Genomic DNA, 21,804 nt, shown 5'->3' with positions numbered 1-21,804 from the left:
CACATTTTTCAGAGTTCCCTCCAAAATATATTTTTTAGATCTAATAAGTTATTTGCGTTTCTTCAAGGATATAATACATTTGAATATATTCAAATGGAAAATCTTCACAAGCAGTTGAAACCAGCAATCCTTACTGTTGCCCAAAATAGATGATCTTCCTGCAGCAAAACCCTGGAGTGCACAATGAATTCATTCTCTCTGTAGAAAACAGTTGAAGCCCACAGCATCCTCATTACAACCGACCTGGAGGTACGCCCTGAAAGGAGCAGTCTGTGTCATATTTACAGTTTGAGTTTTGCGAAAGCAATTGTTACACATGACCTTGATAAAAACGAGAATGTAATTGGACAGAACTCTTTAAATAAAATCTGAAACAATAAAACATGCAAATAGAGGCCAGCAATACATTGCATTACACTCTTATCTATCTATCTATCTATCTATCTATCCATCCATCCATCTATCTATCATTCCATTTATCCGTCTAACTATCGTTTGTTCTATCCATCCATCTATCACTTGTTCTATCTATTGTTTGTTTGTTCTATCCATCCGTCTCTCTCTCACTCTCTCTCTCTCTCTCTCTCTCTCTCTCTCTCTCTCTCTCTCTCTCTCTCTCTCTTTGTCTCTCTACTACCTTTAAAAGTTGATGTTGATGAGCCATCTGAAAGTAGTAAGGCTTATGGTCTTGGCCGACTGCTCATCAAATGCCAGTCGAAACAATGACAGTGTCTCCAAAGTTCTGCCGACGTCTCCCTGTCCCTTAAACTGCTGCCACCTGTCAGCTCAAGATATGAAGCAAGTGGCAGATTCCCAGTGACTGGACACAAGCAGATGACATTTGTCAATTATACAGGATTTACCATGGACCTATTTACTACCTGAGGTGACAGACACAGACTTAGAGTGGTGACAGTACATTCCTTTTTCCTATTAAAGTTATTTTTATTTTTAAAGGAGGTAGAGGTTGTTTCAGCAGGTAGCAAAATACACTTTCCAATATCTACTGAATGCTTTATGCTCACTATAATTTAGTTAAATCCACCAAACAACTACATGGTTTCACACCACGCAATACAAACATGGCTATATCAGCAGATTGTGCTGTGAATGACTGTTGGCCAATATGTAGAGCAAGATTTACTGAACAGGGCAAATTAGCGAGAGAGCCTATTTCCAAAAAAGCGCTGATGGGAGTGGAAAGTTCTGGATGTGATATACTGACAATGCACACATTAAAAAACACAGATGCAGCCGCGGATCATTTCCATAAAGACCAACGCAATCTACTAAGAGCAGCTCAAATTAGCATCTGATTTAAGACATGCTTTTTTGGGACTGTAAATAATGGCGCAAATACCAGTAAACTGACCTTAGTAAATCACCTTGCAATGATTCATTTAAATACTCTCCTCCCATAAATTTTGCATCTGAAAGGGAAACTACAACAAATGCATATGCAATAAGGTCAGCCACAAAAATAACTGAGTGCATGCCTTTTCAGTGCTATTTTTTCACTGTGTCTTTAGTAAATCCTGACAGTACATTTTTAGTAAATCTGGCCCTTAATCTCTAATAAATTCATTACATCCATAATGGCCAAACAATTTATTACCTTGTTCTAGACTACAGCCATCAGAGCCAGTGTGTAGGCTAGAATATATTGGAAAATATGAATATGTTGTATCAGCACATCAGTGTAATGCTGTTGGTTATATTCCCTCAGTGCTCAAATCCATCTGGGACAAGTCAAAGGTCACAAGAGGTTGTAATACAGGTGAAATAGCGCCTGATGAGGAATGCAGTTTGGGTTTACGGCCCAGTGATGTGGAGAACTGTAATATGGGCCCAGGAAGGTATTGAAAAAAATTGCACACACACAGAAACCTTGAGTCGCTAATGTGGCAAGGGACTCCGTATAACACCAAAAAAATAGATTACATTTCAGGGTAATTGCCAAATGCACTGCTGATAATGTCTAATGACCGTCACTCGGTGTGGGAACCCAGTGGGGATTTGTCTATAGTGGGTTACGAGTGCCTGTGTAACAGCAGCTCCTGCAACAGTCAAATGGAGGAATTCACCGAACAGTGACGTCAGGTAGGACAGCCACCAGGCTGTTTTACTGAATGTTTTAGCACATATTGCTCTCCCTGGTATCCTCCAAAGTTTATTGCATTGCAAACAGATGTTTTATTTCACATAACCATGTTTTACCCTCTAAACCTTTCAAATTAAACAGGATACGTTTGCTAATGTAGCCTAGCCTACTTTCAAAACATTCTCTATATATCCACAGCCTCGTTGCCATTCAATTTCAATTAAGTAGGAGAATCGCTCCTCTTCATAACATAATAATCACATATATGCTGTGATGTTTTAGTTTATATCTGTCTAAACCAGCACAGTAGCCTACGGACTTTCCTCCATCTCGTCCATTCTACTTTTCACTTTCTGTCCTTCATCTGAATTTCGCGCGGCGTTAGAATCACGTGTCTGCAAAACATGTTCCCTTCAGAGTCATTATTTTGCCTTTAATTTTATAAGAAAGTATCATGTAGACAGGAAAGTATGGAGAATGGTGGGTCTCGCGTCCTCAGATGTTGGAACATTTCCTACATGGAGTAATCCCTTGCACTGGGTGAGTCAGTGGTCCAGCCAGCCAGCAGAGGGCAGTAGTGAGCGGGGTTAACTATACTGCCTCCACCACAGTGTGCCTCGCCTCAGAGAGCCTGTGGGCCAGGTGCTCTCACACAGACTGGAGTCCTGTGAGGATACATTTTCTTTTTCACTCTCCAATAAATCACCATTAATATTGACTTTCTGTGGGCTGACTCACTTTCTTCATCTAAATTTAGAAGACAGAGGCAGCCATCTAAATCTAGTTAGAGGACAGAAAATGCCATCCTTTGAGAAAGATCTATTCATTTTGCCATGGTGTTATAAATAAGTCTGTCTGGAGCACCTGGTGAAAGTTTTATCTTGTTTTAGAAGTTTCGGTTTCTCACATGTCTTCTGTGAAGGTCGGATTTGTGTCTTGGGAAACATAACATAACACAACATTCACTCTCAGAGATCAGCAGGTCACGAGACATGCAATAACAAAGCGTGTTTGCCACAAACGGGCCACTGTACTGGGCTTTATAAGTTTCAGTTCATCTGATGCAGTTACTAACAACAAATTTGAAAGATATTGTACATGTATGATGGTCTGCAAAACAATTTTTGCGGGGGGTTTGATGTTTGTTTGTGCTTTGCACTTCAGGCTTGAGATTTTCCTCATGCAATCATACAGATGGAGCTTTAGGTGACATCATCATCTCTTTTATCCACAAACCTCATCATTGACTGAACTGCTATTTGATCTCCTGGAAAGAGCTCCATTAGTGAGGTAAAAGAAGCTTCTAGCCCTGCAGATGAACTAATTATGTAGTGGTTGGCAATCCATACAAGGAAGAAGCGCAGCAAATGATTCAGTCCAGGTGCAACTAAATCATTGATAAATTTGCCACCCTGAAACTAGACAGAAAACTGATTAACAATGACATCATAAATCAAAGCAGATGTCAAATGCTATAATGTGAAACTTCAATAAAGTCTATGATTCCTTATTGATTGGGTTAGTCCATTTGAAACTATTCGCAACTAATTTTACTTCCTATAATATAATATGATTGGATGGAAGGAAAAAATATTTTTAAAGGGGTCATGAATTTTTAAAAACTATTTAAATATGTTATTTGAGGTTCATTTAATGTTTAAACTGTGCACACAAAAACGCAATTATATGTTGGAAAATAATTATTTTCAACTCTCATTCTGACTTTTTAAGGGGCGGTTCCTTTAAGGCTTGTCAGTAAACAGCCACTGTTATGATTGGCTAACGTCATTGCAAAAAGAATCGACGAGTAAGTGTTTTTAAGACTTTATCCATATAATTTAAAGACAAACCATTATGTAATTGTTTACTTGCGGTTTGTGGCGTAGCTGTTGTCAGATCTAATAGAGTTAGCTTCTTCATCTTTCAACAAAAGTTACTTTGTGAACTGTCTATTGTACCTCGTATATCAATCAGTCAAATGCTAAGTCATGTAAAATGATTAGTCGATGGCTTGCTCTGGAGACACTGGATTTGCCAGTGTGACGTCACAATATCCGAACTAATTTTTGGAGCTTGTTTAAAGAAATGCTTTTTTATAACGAGGAGGATGATTTAAGCTACAAAACTTGCAGGATGTTTTAATGGTGCAAATACCTCTTATGTGACAAAAGATCAAGGAAAATTAAATTTTTTATTGTCATGGCCCCTTTAAATTCCCCAGAAAAAACTTTGCATTGGCTCGCAAAACTTTTGAGAAGTGAAGTTTACTTGTTTTAAGGAGTTTCAGTAACTTTAAATTCAAGTAAAACACAAATACTGTAGATGGCCAAATCATCTTGGATGTCAATGGTTATGTGTAAGTAAAGGACCTTGGAACAGAATGTCCCATATTGCCTTTCATTTTCGACTGGCGAAGACATTCCAGGGATGTGGGGATAGAGCAACAAGGAGACCTGAATCATAAGATCAATATTCTTTTGTGTATTTCTGCAGTGAATAAAAAACAATTGGTTATCTTGTGGGCAGCGAGGTGAAATGTATTGCTGTATGGAAAAGTAGGCAATATCTTATGGTGACAGTGAAGAAATGAAATAATGTAAGCTGACAGTAATTTATAAAGTAATCAATATGTGCCTTCAGGATAAATAGCACAACCGCCTCCGGTACATCATTTAATCCATTTGACGATGGAAGTGTATTGTTTTGGAGTTGCTGAAGTCAATAGACAAAATAATGTCATAAATAAAATTTGATCGACAAGAGAAAGGTTAATCAGCATTGTGTTATATAGACTTAAATTAAATGTTCATGCAACCCAGGATTGGGTTTGGCAACCCAGGATTTGAAACATTTTGATTAGAGAAAATAAAGAAACACGGGGCATTTTTCATTTTAGAAAGGAGCATGCCAAAAATGGCAACATAGCCTCAAACCAAATAGCAAAATTATTTATAAAATTCTCCTAATTGTATAAATAAATATATGGGGAAAACTAACTAATATGGGTTCTATCTTTAAAAAACTGTGAGTTTAAAAAAAGATTCCAGTATATTAAAACATAGGCTACATAACGGGAACATGAAAACATGCTGCATAGCAAAGCTATGTCCCATAATGATTGTAAGTGACATTAATGAAAGAAGTTATTACCCAAATAAGCCATATGATGACCTCACTATATTATTGAGATCTCTCCATCATCCATTCTAACTATGAATGACAGTTCAACCGTGAGCGTCTGTTATAAAGCATACCTAACTTGAGCTTCGTCAGACTTTGATGGGTTATTACAGAAGCTGTTGCTTGGCAATATCAGCAGCAGCATCGGTGTCCCTAGAGAGCGCGCGAGAATAGAAGCACAGGATGCGCACGCACGCCCAACACACACACGAGCGCGAGTCGTACCATTCATATCTCACCAAACACCGCTGCCAATCGCTTTAAAGTTACACTCCGACCGCAGATAGGCATTTCATCGCGGGCTACGTTTTATATACGTGCCATGGTTCAGTTACTAACTCGGCACTGAAATTGAAACCGTTGAATTCAGACAGCACAAACGGAGCGCCTACAGCGGCACATTTGAGACATATGAAGATTGTTGAGGTAAGTGTTGCATGTGCTAACGGTTTTTTTCGTGTTTAGTCCTAGAGGAAATAGTGGAATTAGGTTCTCTGGCGAGAAATTTGAGCTTCAAAGAGGTAATAAAGTGCATGTGTCCGAGTCTGGACTGCGGAGGTGAAGTTGCCTCATTCGATATTTTGTTAAAGTGGAAATGATGAATGTCACTTTAATGAATTGAACAAGACGGGGTTCAAAGCTGAACTTTAAAAGATTAATTATCAGCAATTCAGTGTTTTTTAAATGTTTTTTATTTATTGACTTATTTTCAAATGATTTAAAGGGATAGTTTCAAAGATGAGTAAATTAGCCTACATATGACTTTCTTCTGCAAAAAATGCACAAAAAGGGGCCAGTCATTCATCTTTTCATTTTTGCTCTCATAAAATGAATGTGAATGGTGACTGAGGCTGTCATTCTCCTTAACATGTCTATACTGTATGTGCACAATAAAAAAGTGAACTGTCCCTTTAAGAGCATTTAGTTCTTATTCCAGCATGTATTTTAATTCACTATAGGAAGTTCTTTTGGAAATAGAGCTTCAATTTTTTTATTGCCCGTCACAGTTAGAAACCAGCGCCATGTGTGCTGTTCTGTCTCTCCAACAGATGCCACATCCATCACTGTGATGTTCAGGATATAACTCACACCTTTTCAGAGGTGTGCTGCACTGTCTCATACAGATGGCTTTTGAGGGAGAAAGAGACATTCTCCTTTTTCATTCTGTGTGTAGGACTCTGAAAGGGAAGATTTAAGAGATCTTCACTCTGATTCCTTTGAATTATTTCTCGGCAGGCTATAAATAGGATGGAGACATGCCCCTACCAGCTTCTAGTTAAGAAATGGATGTGCTCAGAGGACAAGACTTTCTAGCATGCTAGAAAACGCTACTCGTTTTTCCAAATGACAATAATAAACGAAGGGGTTGTTGATATCGCAACATCGCAACAATTATTTGGCCAGTCAGTTTGTATCCTGTACATCTGCAGTGTCACAGATCATCCTGAAAGTCTTTCAAAAATAATTTTAACTTAAAAATGTACAGAACCTCTTTATTCTTATGTTAAACCGTGTTTTATTTGAGCTGTAAATTTGATAATTTATTAACGTTATTTGAGCATTTTAAATGAATTTTAACACATATTTTTTTTACGTCTAGTGGCTGGCTATACTGTTGAAACAGTATCATTTACGCATTGGCACCATTCACTTTCATTGCTGTCGATTGAGCTTAACCCAGAATATTCACTTTTTACATGGCACATCTACTAAATGTATGTCTCTTTTAACAATTTAAAAAGAATTTTAAGTTGAATCTTTAATCTGTTCTATCAACTATTCACCCAGTGAGTAAATTATGAATGTAAGAGCTCTTCTTTTTCCTCCCAAGGGTATCAATTTGATCGGCTGCCCAGCATTTGGTCATCATCTAATAATTTTATCTCGTAACAATTCTGCCTGTATTTCACCCTGTTCTATATGAAGGGTTATTTTTACTTTTGCTGCCATAGAAATTGCTATATAATGGCCTCCTTAATTTTGTGGAAATAATACTTGTGGGACTCATGCATGTTTTAGCATTATACTAATGGATGTTTGCTGTTTGTGGAGGCCGCAGAGAGCCCTAACATTTTAAAACAACCACTTAAGGACAGAAATCTGGTTTGGATGTCGACTGCACGCACGGAACGTTTAAGATGACGGGATCCTTGTAGTTTTTCATCATACATTGTAAATATGTTTGTGATGCATACGTTTTGAATTAGCCCTCTCTTTTGCAGCTTATTTTTGCAGGTCTGCATAAGTGCTTTTAAAAGGGACTTCAAAAAAGACTTCGTTAACACGTTTTAATGAACCACGCCGAACAGCTACAATCCCATGAAGCATCGCAAACAGCGATCAAATAAAAATTGATGGAGAATTATTAAACTAATATTGATATAATGCGTAGGGAGACTGACTCAATTAAGCCTATGCCTTTTGCAGTGCTTCATGGTAGTGGGCGGGGCAAATGAGACATTTAGCTTTTTTGTACTATTTGATTGGTGGAATTTTCTGTACAGCATCATGGGTAATGTAGTTTTAAACCAGGAATTCTGCTGTTAAACACAATTAGCCTATTTTAAAAAATAAGATGAAATAATGCGGACTGACAGTTTCAACGGAATCAGATAGCATCTATTAAATACCTCTTAGCTCATAGTAGGTCTGTCTTTAAAGGTTTATAAGTTGTTGTTCAAAATTAATTTCCTTATGGAGAAAATGAATGTTTTTACTTCCGGAACCCGACTGTTACAATCTATTGAGGTGTAATATGTGCTTTAGTTGAGCCTGTGGACATGTAGATCAAATATATACTACCAGTAATAGTCCTGCATATAGTATTTTAATCTGATGTTTGGTTAGATTCGTAGACATTAGACCAGTGTTTCCCAACCTTTTTTTTGCCACGGCACAGTTTTCATAAGTATAAAATCCCATGGCAAACCACTATATAAAAATAGCCTACAAGGTTTTTGACCAGCGAATGACATGTTTTGTCTGTCACCGGAACATCCGCATCTGAGGCAGCACGTGCATCGCATTAAGTTTTTATCAGCGTAGAAGATATTCATTTGATAGTTTTCTTGTTGTTGAAATCTCACGATCAAAATTTCATGATACAAAAAATGAAACGCTTTGCACAAATAATAGGCTATATTTGCTTCAACTACACAGCAACGACAAAGACTATTCTCCGCTCTTCAAATACAAAAAAAAAAAACGTTTGCTTTTAATTATGGAGTATGGACATAGTGTTTCTTGACTAAAGAAAACGCTGTACTTATGCAAACATCATTTCTTTATTTACCCTTGCATTGCAAACAAGCAGGGATCTTCGAACTGTGCGCGGGTGCAGTACAATCTACATGGAGGCGGGAAAGAGCTAAGAGGTTTGACTGACAGTTTGAGGAGCCAATGGTTTAGTAACAACCTCTTTTAAATGCTTTTTATTGGTTAAATAATTGAATAATTTAAAAACACACACACACACTTGAGCTTGAGCTCTTCAGCCTCACACACCTCACACCCACACACAGTATTCCTCTGTGTGCCTCATGACAGAGTCTGCTGTCTGAATGTCAAGGACAGAATCAGAAAGCTCCAAGAGAAGGTAAAAGACAAGTTCTCACTCTTTATGATTAGTCAGGCCCTGAGAGGATGAGGGTTTGACATTCAAAAGATCCACTCATCAAACTGTCTGACTGGTATATAGGCTGGTGACATAGGAGATGGGTGAACCAACTGCAGGGTAAAGCTATGAAGACTGGTGTGTCAGTGAATGTCTTCGCTGATATTCTTTAATAATTCATCTAAACGCTTTCCATGAGTAGGGTATTCATTTTGGGCCAGAAATTCTTTAAAAAAATGTTTCAACAAATTTTCAGTGAGTAGAGGTGCTTAGGTCCTTCTGAAAATTTTAATTGTTGACCAGGTCAAACTATTTATTTTATGAGCTTATTATATCTATTCGTTTTATGTGAATATTGCAATTTTTGTTAGTATCTATGCAATTTAACATGTTTTTTTGCTGTTGTTTTTTTGTAATATGTTGTGTAATGTGTACGAAAGCTTTAGATTTTTTACTTGTCTTCTTGTCATGCTTTAAAAGGGTCAAAATTATGTTACTTCTCAGGTGTCACAGTTAGGGAATAATACAGTATATTGGATTATGGATTATGTCAAAATTATGATATTTGAATTGTTAGATACAGTTAAGAAGGTTGAGAGGTGGGACAGACCAAAAAAGAATCAAAAATATAATGAAGGTGTACACATCCCACGCACCCTAATTGGGCTCATGTGGGTGGCAACAAAATAATGATAATTGAAAAAGGAAACATGTCCACACTGAAAATACAGCTCCAAATAACTTTTGCATGAAAACAGCATGTTTTTCATTCCACTCAAAAATGGGCATTTACAACATGGTATAATAAATGACCTGTGGGGTATTTTGAGTTGAATTTTTACAGACACATTCTAGGAAAACCTGAGACTTATATTACATCTTGTAAACAGGGGAATAATAGGTCCCCCTTAATTAGACACTCTCTGAAAAACATGTGACATAATTCATATCATGTGACACACACAAAAAAATTTAATCATAACATACAAAAAACAAAAAAAGATCATTTCAATTAACAAAATATACAAAACAATCTACATAATGGTAAAGACTGCAATAATATTACATAAAATATTCCACACTCTACCCATAAGCTGTAATATTTTATAAAGCAGTATAAAAAAATAATCTTTAATAACAGCAGATGCAAAAAATATATAAATCACTGTAGGCTTATAATATCAAAATCCTCATTCAGTCCTAATGGTGACAAAGTATTGGTTTAAATCCAAAAACATTACCTTTGTAACAATTTCTTCTCATAATCACCTTTTTTTTTTACATTTACTATACCAATGTATTGCAAAGCAGACATTATGCCCAACTTGTCTGAAATGTTACTCTACAGGGCTGTGCATATCTCCGGTTCTGATATTGCTACTGTGTTTACTAATACAAGTATGCATTGTTCTAGAAGATTTCCCAAAATATGCAAGACTACAAGGACACAGAATAAGATAGATCATATGAGTAGAGGAACAGGTAATAGTGCCACATATCAAAATAGTACGACCAGTGTGTGGATGACTAAAATAATTAACCTACATCTATGTGTAAAAGAACAGTGTGCACATTTACCACACCTATAATTACCGAGGGGAAGAGTCAGAATGCCTAGTTTAATTACGCTAAATCTATAACTAATAACTAAATTCAGATTAAACAAGCAAGTCACGGAGATTCAAGTATATTGTTATATTCTTTTTTTTAAATACCTGATAATTTAGGATCACTAGAAATAATATGGCAATGCCTATTTAAGACTTTACATAACTCTGCACCTGCTGAATACTTAACAGTGTAAATAGGAGCGTTGAAAAGTTGCTTTTTATTAACCTTAGCTCGTTAGCACAGTATCTGAGGTATATCATTAGCATTTTTGATCCATTCTTTTCGGTAACCTCGATTCAAGAATTTTTAAGTTAAATCAGTAGATACCTTTACAATAAGATCTCATTAGTAAACATTAGTTAATGTATTAACTAACATGAACTAAAAATGAGCAATACTTGTATTTATATTTAGTATTTATTAATCTTTGTTAATATTAGTTTATAAAAATACAGTTGTTCATTGTTTGTTCATGTTAGCTCACAGTGCATTTACTAATGTTAATAAATACAACTATTGATTTAAATAATGTATTAGTAAACATTGAGATTAACATTAACTAAGATTAATAAATGCTGTATAAAGTATTGTTCATTCTTAGTTCATGCTAACTGAAGTAGTTAACGTACGTTAAGTGATGAAACCTTATTGTAAATTCAGAAATTACATCACATTGCTAATTAATTAAGCGACTGAAGATCAAGCATAATGTGATTTTTTTGTCTGTTATTGGAATGGCAACCAACATAAAGAGTAAATACAAAAACCTGTCTAACCTTAAGCAGCAAAATGGACCAATGGATTAATCCGCAAAATGCACTCCTTTTGTTCATTGAATTTTTCATTGAAGTCATTTCGAGTCAGCTTTTCCTTTCTCAGGTTAGCGTTGTCGAAACTGATCTTAGACCAGCATTTACGGCAATATTCTTAGAAACACATCATGGTCAGGGGCCAGCGAGCTTTGGCCATCATTAAGGAGAAAGATGGATGTGAAAAGTCTTGCTGGAACTGTTGTTTAAAGATCATCCCGAGTAAACATCTGTATTTTGGAGAAGCGTGCCAATGTGTGCACAGTAAGTGTGTAATTTATTTCCCTCCGGGGCCAGAGCACCTCATGTGTGAGGGAGGTCAACATATGGTGCTGAGCTGTGTGCGTATCTGCGTGTGAGAGGCAAAGAACGCAAGCTGTTAAAACAGAGTCGGTATTACTTTGTGAGCAAGCAGAGAGTGTACCTCGTTGTGTATCGGATGAGTGGCCAGGCGTGTGTCCGCCCCAGTGAAGTGACTGATGTAATTTACACTGTCACAACATAAGGCCGGTCGCAGGATGACAGAGGAGAGAGGGAGAGCAAGGCACAATGATGACTGACCTGTCAGCACTGATCATTTTGTGTGTCATGCAGGCAGTTCGGTAAGAGACGAGAACCTGTAGCGTCAGAAGAGGACCTGAGTGAGAGTTTCCTTGGGTGATAGTCATGTGAATCGACCATGATTTGGCCAAGCAGGACATATTACTGGATCAACATCAAAAAAACATTGTGACTATCAAATACTCTTAAATTCTGATGGATTCATAGGGGCGTAATCTTATATAATTTCCCAATATATTGCAACACAAAAATGCGGCAATGTGTATCACGGATATGTGAGATACAATATGTATTGTATATAGTTCCCCTAAAATGAACGTTTAGACATTTAATTTAGCATCATATGTGGTAAACCCAGAAGGTCACACATTTAATCTTCCATTAATTATTAATAATAAATGTAAAATAAGTATTAATAAAATACAATATTTAAAACTTTTTTTAAATCTATGGGACAGGGTGCAAGCTTGTGTGTTTAACATAATTCTATTTTTATCTAAGCAGAATCATGAATATTTTTATTCTGGTGTCGCCATTGTCCGGTGCATGGGGGAGAAGGACCAAGTCTAAGTCTATTCAAGTCCACCCCTGATGTAATACCAAATTTAGCATTTTAATAAACAATACTTTTTGTTAAATGTTTGTCATTTGTCTTAGAAGGAACAATTAAAAAAACTGAGAGTATTGTATCGTTAGATCAGTATTGTGTATCGAACCAAATCTACCCCTAAATATCATCATATTGTTTCTAAGACCAACAAGAATGTGAAAATGTCCTGCTTGGAAAAATCATAGTAAGCTTAATGGGTAGTAGAATGATAAGAAGACCTGAGTGAGAGCAGTGCAAGACAGTAGCATCTGGAGACTTGCATGGGGCCGGTTACTATGGCAGTGAGTCTCTTAGGACGTCAGGGAAATAATACTCAGCAGGTTGCATATTATTTGAATTAGACGCCATACTTAATTTGATTAAAAAATAAATGGGACTGGTAAAGATGTTAAGTTTCTTTAAAACATTTATATCGGATGGAGTCTGAAATATTGTATTTGTCAGATCTGAGGACATGAATGACTAAGTGAAATCATATTTATGTATTATTTAATTGCAATTTATTTCCCAAATCCCATTGTCTATGTGATGCATGGTGGCAAACAAGTTTGTTGTGAATGGTAATGAATTATTCTAAGTTATTAACCCCTTTCACATATACAGTTTTGATGGTACATATTATATTATATATTATTAAAAAAAATGTTTTTAGATTTGAATGCATGAGACGTAATATTGAATTCTCAAGGTTCCCACATAATGCATAGCCTAATCTGTATGGGTGATTCACACCGCACAGAAACCTAATGACTGATGAAGATCATCTGTACCTCATGACAAGTCATTTTGTAATAAACAGATCACTCTAAATTCCAGTTTAACAATCACGTGCTGCAAGTAATTACTGATGGGTGACAGCTATGGATTATAAGATATAGCCTATAATGAACTGTCTGCAAATTCACTGCCAGTAATATATATGATATATGAAACCAAAATGGGAGGGAATAGATTTTAGAGATGAGATGAGAAAGAAATTCAGAAGATTTTACAGATTCATGCCCTTTTTTACAGATTATTCAGTATATCCATGCAGAAAGCCGCTGATGGATGAGGGGTCTGTGTACACATAGGACCAGGTTTAACCTTCCTCTCCATCCTTCCTTTGATCCCCAAGTAATCACAGCCCTTCCTCCATCATGTTCTAGGAGCGCTTTACTTAATGAAAAAATGCTGTGATCTGTAAATGAAAAGGCTTTGGCGGGTCTCTAACCATTAATCCACGTAGGTTAATATCACACATGCCTAAGAATCAATATGTTTTTTTCCACTGCAACCGGAGAAAGATTGGACAAAAACCTTTTATTCAGGATATTTTTTTTTACTGAATATAGTGGTTCCCAACCTTTTTGTCATACTAACTAACTTACTAACTTAATTTACTGAAAAATATGCTCATGTTACATATGTAAAACATGCATGCCTTTTTTAAGAGTAGCTAAAGTGTAAGATTCCTTTTGGGACCACCTTTTTATGTTCCATCATCCACACAAACTAGCATTTTTTCTAACTTAAAAAGTGACTCAAAGTGTTAAGCAATTAATTACAAAAAAAGTCATAAGATTTATTGTTGTTAAATAGAATTTGTATTAGTTTTTGTTCTTTTTTATTTAATATATAATTTTTTAAATAAGAATACATTATTAGTAATAGTAGAAGTATTATTAATAATAAAAATTATAAAAAATTATTTGTGACTATAGGATTAAACTTTTAGGGTCATTATAATATTAAAATATTTAATTATATATCAACATATATATATGTATGTATATATATATATATATATATATATGTATGTATACTGTATATATATATAATGAATAACAATGATGATTAAAAGGATTTAATTATTATTAATTTGTATGTATTTATTAATTATATATCTACGTTTTTTCTGTAAGTATTGTATTAGAGTCGTAATTTCTTTTTTTATAGGTTTAATACCCATGGTGTACGCACACCACTTGTTGGGAATCACTATCCTAAAGCCCTGTATGATTGCAAAGCATGAGCCGTGAGTCATGCATGCCGCAGTATCATTTTTATTCAGTGTGAGAGAATCCCTATAATGAGACCTCTTTCATTCACTCCAGTAATACCTAAGGAAGTGGGCTGGAGAATATTTTAAGGATAAACTATCTTCCCCTTTGATGTAACATATAGAAGATAAATGTGCAAGTGGGCAGAAGAGCAGTTCCCTTTCAGTCACTCACGTTCGACGTAGTCGATGTGTCGACTGATTTGAATCACGCAAGGGAGCCTGTCATCTTCGAGTACTGTTAAAACGAGTCAATGCACATTGGCGTGCGTGAAATGCATCACACACTCCGTCTCCCGCGGCGTGGGTATAAATACGGAAGTGGATGCACGCGCTAGTTGTCTTCCGCTTCGGAGCCGATCGTTTTGATGTCTCTGAGACTCTGTCTCATTAAGAGTGCTGTTGTTAACGAGCAAGTGTCTCGGTGTTCTTCTGGAATGAGACTCTCCCGGTGCTGGTGGTTCTACAGTGCAGTGCAGCGGTGATCTTTGAAGCTTTGAAGCTCGCAGATTTCTGTGTTTGTGTGTGTTGATGGCTGGTTGAGGGCGGAAAAGTGAGTACTTCACTATTTCAGTTCGCTGATTTAGTGTTGCCGCGGTCATTCCCTGTGTGCTCCGATGCTTGTGACGGGTCCCATTATAGAAGGGAAACACGGGTGAGTTTGCGTCTTTTTCAAGATGCCATTCTATCCGTGAGTTTCTGGGTGCGGTAGGGCTCTGTCCCCCTCTGACGGTCACAAGAGTTGTATCACGTGTCTGGGCATAAAGCACACTGAGGCAGCTCTTGTGGATGAGTCATGTTCCCATTGCGGGTATATGACCGTCTCGGTGTTGAGGTTGAGACTCGCCTTCGTACGCGAGGGTGGAGTCCCCATCCCCAGACCACGCTCTGGTGTTCCTTCTGAGTTACCTCCCCAGAAGAAGCCTGGAGTGCCGTCTGGGCTGCGTGACCTGAGGATTACAGTGACGGGTAATCCGCCCAGGATGTCCATCCATTGGAGATGACGACTCGGCTACGCTGCCTCCCTCTGGGAGACTAGCTTTGCCCGAGCCAGATCCAGAGATGACAGCCCAAAAAGGCTCAACCTGGCTGACATGAGAGAAGCGAACAAGGTTCGGTTCTGGGACTCCCCCATTTCAAAGGTCGGGCTATTCGGTGACGTGGTAGAGAACTTTGCCCAGCAGTTTTCTGCCGCCCAGAAGAAGATGGAGGCCATCCGGCACATCCTGCCCCGGCAAAAGGGGCAAAGCCTTGCACCTCTGCAAAGCCTTGCACCCTTCAGCCTCCACTTGTTTGCCAGCTGGCACCCAGATTCAGTTCGAGGACCCGGTCTTCCGCCTTCTCACGTATCCCCTGCCGCTCAGTGGAGTCAGGTAAGTGTTGCACTGCACACTTCGCTGCACACTGCACACCGCTTCGGGCCGCTCTCGGGCCTCTTGAGCTGCGTCCCTGTCCTCCACCTCGGTGCCCCACCTCAGGTACGTCTGTGGATGCAAACACTACCATCAGACTCGGCTTGCAAATAATTTTGCTCTGCTTCGCCCAAGCTCAGTGATATTCATCATACCTAGGTGTTGAGCAGATATGCTCCAAATAAATTAGTGATATTTATCACACCTAGGTGTTGAGCAATGCTCCTGTTTTGTGTGCGCACATCGCAGTCTACAGGCGAAGGATGTGATGCTGCCGCTCCCTCCAGCCGTTATGAAGTCCGGCTTCTATAAGCCCGTACTTCGTTTTACCCTAGAGTGGTGGGTCACGACCATCTTTGGTTCTGTGTTAATTGTGACAGGCCCTTTTTCGAAAGCCTCTGTTCAATTTGTTACACAGAGATGCATTTCCAAATGCTCCGTCCCCAAGATTGGTCTGCAGCGTTTGACCTGAGAGACATGTACTTCAGATCTCTATTCTTCCGCACCATAGGACATCCTGTGTTCTTACGTTTGAAAGGTGTGAAGTATCAGTACAAAGTGTAAGCCTGTTTATTGGTCCAATGAGGGTTTCCAATAATACAGGTGAAGGTCTCTGTGTGTTACTGTCTTTCCTTTTACGCAACACAACAAGATTAAATGGAACACATTTTTCTCATAATTATTGACTCGTTATTTCATCTGACTCCATAAATGAAAAGGGTTTTAATGATATCTGGGTATCATTAAAAGTGAGCGAATGTTTGATTATTCTTTTGAAACTCTTTAATTACGTTTTACCCGTTCAGATTAGGAAACTATGCCGCTTAGAGGTCCTCGCATCTTCTGCGGGTCTCACGATCATAATCTCATCAGTTTCGTCACTAAACACAGGTTTTGACTAATATCTCAGACGGTCGGATTCACCCAAAACACAATCAGAGATACTTTTCTTTTTAGTCCCCTTGAATTGCATACACTTGAACTTAATTCAATAGTTATACTTTAGTAGAGGTTTTGGCCCTATTATAGGAATGAGTTGACCAACGATACTTTCCTTATAATAGTTTGGACTGGCCAAGCCCGTGATCTCTCACGTACACTTATCTAAAGTTACATTAAATTAAGACAGAGGTAAAATAGACGTACCCAAATTTAGGCTGGTCAGGCAGCACGTTAGCTACCCCTAAACGGAATGCCCCGTCTCTACAAAACAAGTACACTTGAACTAGTGACAAAGTATTAGCCGTCGCCAATCTGACGCAGAATTGCGGGAGCATACGAATCCGATAATCTCCTTGTGAGAACAAACTCAAGAGTCAATCAGAGTAAAATCAAACGTTTACAATTTATTGACCAGGTAATGAAGCAATAATTCAAAACCCATTTCATGAAAATAAAATCATCAGTTGATCATATCGTAAAAGAAATCAAGGAATTTGTAGAAAGTATTACCTGGCAATGAAAATTACACACAGCGATTGTTTGGGCAGTCAACCTACAGACTCCCAGAACCTTTTGCCCATTTTCCTTATAAACCCAGATAATTCAATTTGTTTACAAAATGGTGGTGTCCGTCATTATAATTAGGTTTGGTCCCCCGGTGAGGGGCTCAAAACTGTGAGATCAGAATGGAGGATCTGGGGGAGGGAACACCTTAGAGGGGCACACTACTTCTCATATTTTGTAACTTCTTTTAGCTTTCCATTATGGTTGGGGGAATGAGACCGTTTTACCAGGCACACTGAGACACTTTAAATGATACTAAACATGCATAGTTTCTTATTTGTACACATATAACATTTCACGGGCTTTCAGTGAGTTTCAGATGAGCAGGATAAGGGGGAGATTGTTCAAGTGAGGTGTGAGTTGCACTGTGTGCTGCGTCTCGGATGCTGCTGTTATATCATTATGCAGGGGAGGGTTCAAATGTTAATTCTCAGGAGACTTTTGTTTCCACCAGGGGTGGCCCAGACTTTTCGGCACCCGCCTTACAAAAGTCCTTTGTACTTTACGGCTGAATCTCGAGGTGGCCATGGCAGAGCGGCACGCTCCGTTTGAATGCACCAAACCCTCACTCCGTAACAGACCTTTTGTTTCTCCGGGCCAACTGTCCCTAGAAAAGAGTGTCCATCAATACCAGCTGAGGGGCCACGTACAAAGGAGATGTAGTCTGGGTGGCCCCCCGACTGCATTGGATTCCATTGCCTCGAGTTGCTTGTAGTTCATCTTGTTTTGAAACACCGCTACTCAGCTACTCATTTGTACTGGTCTGAAAAGACAACATTGTGACCGTTGCGCTACGCTTCCCTCGCATGTCACAACTTGCCCGCCACCTCCTCCTCAGAGACAGAAGCTTCTAAGGTCACTTAATTTTTTTTGTTTTTTTAAATTTAATTATAATTTTTTTAATTTCTTCTGGTCTGCTAAATTGTGCCGCTGACGAACCTCACAACAGCCTATGACCAGGGAGAGTGGAGTCTCCGTCCCCAGGCGGTCCAGCTGTTTGGGACCACTTTTGGGGCCGCACAGTTACATCTTTTGCTACTCCGGACTCGTCCCTCTGCCAGTTGTTCTTTTTCTCCTGTCCTGATGGCACCCACGTTTAGACCTTGAAGAGTTCCAGGTCTGGTTGTAAAAAGAACGGGACACGGAGGTTATGGTTACTAACGCAATCATTTTTATGTCGTAGAGACCATCACTTCTTTGAGAGCACCCTCTCAAAATGAGGCACGCTTCCCCTAGAAGTGGAACTTATTCGTTGAATTGAGTCTTCTCTTTGTGAGGAAATCGCAAAGGTGTTCGATCACTTCAGTGCTACTTTCCTGCTAATGGGTTGGAGTGAGGGCTGTCTCCTCAAAATGTTGTTGCCTCTGTATTGGTGCACATCATGATGCAGTGGATACAAATCCGTGGGAAGCACGACTTGATCGTCAGGATCCTGAGGGGAGAAAGGAGACTGGAAACCTCTTTACCCTCTTGGGACTTATCTCTGGTCCTACTGCACTGCAGAAACCTCCCTTGAGCCCTGCAGGCAGCGAGTTAAAAATCCTGTTTTTATCCTTGCTTGGTCTCTATCTGGATGGTAGGGACTTGCACGCATTTTCGGTCAACGAATCTTGTCTGGAATTCGGTCCAGCTAACTCTCAACATATTTGAGACCCCGGCCTGGATATGTGCCCAAGGTTCGTACTTCTCCTACGGACCAGGTGGTTAACCTGCAAGCACTGCCCCGAAGGACGCAGACCCAGCCTTGGCTTTTCTCTGTCCGTCCGCTCCATTGCGGTTATACATGCTCAGAATGCAAAGCCTGGACCTCAGACCAGCTCTTGTCTGTTACGGAGACCAGCAGAAGGGAAGGATGTTTCCAAGCAGGGGTTGGCCCACTACATGTGGTTGCCTTCATCTTGGTGATTTCCCAAGGTGGACGTGCCCACCTGGGTGGTGAGTAGGGATGGGAATTGATAAGATTTTATCAATATCAATGCCACTAACGATTCTGCTTATCGATCCGATTCTTTAACGATTCTCTTATCGATTCCTGATAGCACTGTGTGGGAAAAAGTAGTCTTTTTCGGGGGGGAAAACAAGTCGTTTTAATGCTTACACTTGACTAAGCAAACTGTACTTTTTATGTAATTTCTGTAATAAATGGAACCTTATTGTAAAGTGTTACCGATTAGTTATACACCGATTAAACGTCCCGTGAGTTCAGTGTTGGAAAGATCAGTTGTTTTAACCATTCATTAAAACGAATCGGTTCAAATGAGTCATTAGTTCGCGAATTGGACGTGTCATTATCGGACGTGTGCGCGTTGTGTGATTATCCCGCCAGTTGGGACATCCCACAAGATGTGTGTCATCACAGAAAACATTTCATCACTGGATCGTTTTTTTTTCGTTTATTTGAAGTGTGATTATGTCAGCTGAATGTGCGGAAGACTTTTCAGAGAAGATAAGGCAACGTATTTTAGCACAATTCACACCCAGCGGCAATTCAGGAAAAACAAATCTCCGAATGCTCCACATAAAACTTTAGTCTCCCTACCTTACCATCGTGTCGTTTATTTTGATTAATATGTGCGAGGGAGAGAGGAAGACAGCGCTTAGTTTTGAGACGGTGAAGCCTACTTTCGCCTTGCTCCGAAGAGAGAGAGTGCGTGCGCGCGACCGGGGCTCTCTCTCTCTCTCTCTCTCTGCTCGATCAGTTTAACATGCGCCCTGTCACAAGCGCAGCGGTTCATCTTCATTACCAGAGAGAGACAATTTTACTCACTGATCAAATAAGACTTTGCAGGACAAAGATTATCTTTGGACGCGGTGCTATGGTGCTTGATAAAGGACAAAAGGGACAGTTGTGAGTTCACGGTCTGTACATACTATGGCTGACTCAGAGCAGGAGCATCGATAAGAGGACTCGTTAACGTCGAGGGCATACAATATCGATGGATCGTAAAATTTAGAACCGGTTCTCGAGTGGAACCGGTTTTCGATTCCCATCCCTAGTGGTGAGCTCCTCCCAAGTGTATTGCTCCCTACTAGGCGTTGACACAGAGTGCCTCGCTGAACAGATGATAAATAGAGTTGGTGGCTGGGCGACACCTATCACGTTCGCTAGAGAACTAGCCTGTGTGTCGAACCGCTGCTTCCCTTGGGCTCCCTTCACATGAAGCCAGTTTCAGCCCAGTTCAAAGTGTCGGCTTGCTGCGCCAATCCCCTCCTATGGACTGGATACGGGCGCAAATCTTGCTCCAGTGAGTTCCCCTTATTAGCCGAACCCTGTCGAGTTCCTCCATACCCTTCGCCAACGGACGTGACGTAACGTCCGAAGCCAGGCCTATCACTCGTATGCACTGGTGGAACCTGTGTTAGGCTGGGTCCAGATGTTGTGATCCCTACGGCGATTCCCATATGTGTATTCTTCCACGATACGGCTCCCTGTGGCGAGCCCGTGTCTTCCCTCTGCAGACCTGCTCTGCTGTCACTGTCCGGTTGAGTCTCCCCCGTCATAGGCTGGAGCCACCCCAGTGACATTTCATATGTTGTACTGCCCGGTCATCCGCCCAGTCTATATGTGTATTCTCCACATGTTACCTCCCTTCGGGCAGGATGTGGCTTCCGCAGCGTATTCCTTTCCAATGAAAGAGAACACTTTTCCAGTGGTCTTGTGTTCCCTGAAGGAGGGAATGGAGATGTATTCCCATCGCCACTATTGCTGGACCACTGCTGGCTCCGAGTTATGCTCGGCTCCTCAGCGAAAAACAACTAGTGCGTGCATCTACTTCTGTATTTATACCCGCGCCGCGGGGGGCGGAGTGTGTGATGCATTTCACGCTCGGCAATGTGCATTGGCTCATTTTAACAGTACTTGAAGATGACAGGCTCCCTGGCGTGATCCCAATCAGTCGACACATCGACTACGTGGGAACAAGGGTTACATATGTAACCGAGACGATTTTTGATATGCAACATAATAATGCAAAGGAATAAAGATCAATTGATTTCTGTCTGTGCAGCGAGAGTGATTTATTTCACCATTTCAGTATGATTAAGGAGGAAGAATTATCATAAAATCAAGTCATTTGGGTAAGCATACTGTGGAGCTTTTTCATTTTTCATTTACATTCACATTACTTCTTTTTTGAAAAGGGTGATTTTTAAGACCCAATCATTGTAAAAATCTGTGATTCACCCTCTATTTTTTAGCTGATCTGCTATTGCTATGATTGAGATTGTATATTTACTGTAACCTCACTGGATGTCCAGTTTACCCAGTAAATAACCTAAGTTGTCAGTAATCCATTAACCCAAAGAATTTGACATCATTGGGTCCTCCACAGCTTCCAGACAGCTTTAGTGACACTTTTTG

General features: G+C 39.4%; 1 protein-coding gene across 1 annotated transcript in view; it reads left to right on the top strand.

Annotated features, from left to right (window-relative positions):
* The first annotated feature begins 5,473 nt into the window (after positions 1-5,473).
* Positions 5,474-21,804, top strand: part of LOC143720913 (carbohydrate sulfotransferase 8) — a 57,712-nt gene continuing 41,381 nt past the window's right edge. Inside the window, exon 1 of the mRNA XM_077210866.1 lies at positions 5,474-5,707. The gene's annotated coding sequence lies outside the window, so the exon portion shown is untranslated. The remainder of the gene's footprint in view (positions 5,708-21,804) is intronic.

This window comes from Siphateles boraxobius, unplaced genomic scaffold, assembly GCF_051911475.1.
Source record: "Siphateles boraxobius isolate OS27281-9 unplaced genomic scaffold, OSU_SipBor_1 65, whole genome shotgun sequence".
Classification (NCBI taxonomy): domain Eukaryota; kingdom Metazoa; phylum Chordata; class Actinopteri; order Cypriniformes; family Leuciscidae; genus Siphateles; species Siphateles boraxobius.
The sequence above is the reverse complement of the archived record's forward strand: the minus strand, read 5'-3'. Positions and strand labels throughout refer to the sequence as shown.